Here is a 2145-nt window from a genome sequence, read left to right on the forward strand (position 1 = left end):
CCTTCCCATGATGCATTTCACCAGTGCAGAGCAGATTCCACCTGGGTAAGCCGCTCCGAGGAGCATGAAATTGCCTCGGCAAGACTTCCCTCTCCGTGCGCACGTGTGTGTAGTGTTGTGTGTGTGTGTGTGTGTGTGATTTGACAAGAGTTAGGCGAGATTGCTTGTTGTGTGAACACAGTAGCTGGTGCTTGTGTGTGTGTGTGTGTGTGTGTGTGTGTGTGTGTGTGTGTGTGTGTGTGTGTGTGTGTGTGTGTGTGTGTGTGTGTGTGTGTGTGTGTGTGAGAGAGAGAGAGAGAGAGAGAGAGACGGGAGTTCTGCTAGATTGCTAAAAGCAGTTGGAGGGGAACTAAAGAGCAGAGAAGGGAAAAACAACATTCTGCTGCCTACATCATCCCACCTGAGGCACGCCGGCACACCAGCCAGCCCAGTCAAGAGAAATTGGGGTTTGTTTGGAGCAGCAACACAAGTCAAAAGGAATTGAGGTTTTTGCAGGACCAGCAAACCCGGTTAAGAGAGTGGGTTTTGTGCTGTCCATACATTGAGTAAAAATAACTCACTTACCCCCTGGCTGCTCCATGCATTCAGGATGTCTGACTGTCTATATGCTGTACCTCTGGCGTGTTTTTCTCTACAGTGTATGGCTCTAAATTAACACCAGCCAACCGGCAAAATGCTGGTGAATTTTCAGTTTGGCTGGTAGAAAACACCAACTTAATAGACACTTTGACCCATTAGTGAGTCTGTGTTTGGCTAGTAAATTTAGCATCTACTACCTATCTTGGCTGGTGATGAAAATAGTTAATTTAGAGCCCTGTTTCTGTGGCTCTCTGGCCTTCAGTATCAATTTTAAAACTAAAAAGTAAATTTATAATGTGAGTACAACCCATGTAAGTACATGATGTTACATAGTTGTTACCAGGCCTGCCGACGAGGGGGGACAAAAGGGTATGTTGTCCCGGGCCCAGGGAGATAAGGGGCCCATAATTGGGTCCCCATTACATTGTATGTATTGGGTGAGGGGACCCTTTCAGATGTCTTTGTCCCGGGCCCAGAGAAAGCTGTCAGCGGCCCTGGTTGTTACACCGGTTATTCTACTGTGTCTATTGAGGGTTTCTACTTTTATTTAACTTCTACTTCTACTTTATACACTTCTGTTAAGTACTCTTTATTTCGTTTCATCTGTCACACTCTTATCCTGGCCCTCCCTTGACTTTCTCTCTGTCTTCCTCTCTGTCTTCGCTGTCTTTCTCATTATCTCTGCCTTTCTCTTTCTTTTTCTCTTTCTCTTTCTCTCCCTTTCCTTCTTGCTCTCTCTCTCTCTCCCTGCCGCCCAACTGAAAGATGCAGATGCAGCGAGAGAGAGAGGGAGAGAGTCATTTTTTGGGGAGTGGATGTATCCCCTCCTCCCCTCCCCGTCTGTGTGAGGCGTATTGGCTTCCAGTCCAGAGGGGAGTAATAGTCTTGAGGTTTGACCTTTTCCAGGCATAATGGGCTACCTTAGACGCACACACACATCCACACACACAGCACACGCACACGCACACGCACACGCACACGCACACGCACACACACTCTTATAATGGGCTACCTTAGACGCCCTCCAACCCCCCCTACCCCCATCTCCCTCACCCCTCCTTCCGCACCCCTCCTCTCCTCATCACCCCATCTCTTGCAGGCATAATGACTAGGCTACCTTACACGCCCTCCTACCCCCATCCCCTCCTCACCTCCTCACCTCCTCCTCTCCTCTTTTACGGCCTTTAAAGGGGACCCCCCGCTCCCAATAAATCATCCGCCCATTTATTAGGCTGGTGTCACCCAGAAGCCCTCCCACCAGCGGCAAAATGCACGCACTCGCACGTAAACACACGCACACGCACACACACACACACACACCCAGACACGCACACACACACAGGCACAGACATACACATACACACACACACACACACACACACACACACACACACACACACACACACACACACACACACACACACACACACACACAGACACACACACACAAGCACACACACACTCAGATGCACACACACATACACACACACACACCAAAGACCCTCCCATCAGAGCCCGCAGGGGTACCACGCTGCCTCCAGAATAACCTTCTCCAATTTCCATGTT

This window comes from Engraulis encrasicolus, chromosome 7 (genome assembly GCF_034702125.1).
Source record: "Engraulis encrasicolus isolate BLACKSEA-1 chromosome 7, IST_EnEncr_1.0, whole genome shotgun sequence".
Taxonomy (NCBI): Eukaryota; Metazoa; Chordata; class Actinopteri; order Clupeiformes; family Engraulidae; genus Engraulis; species Engraulis encrasicolus.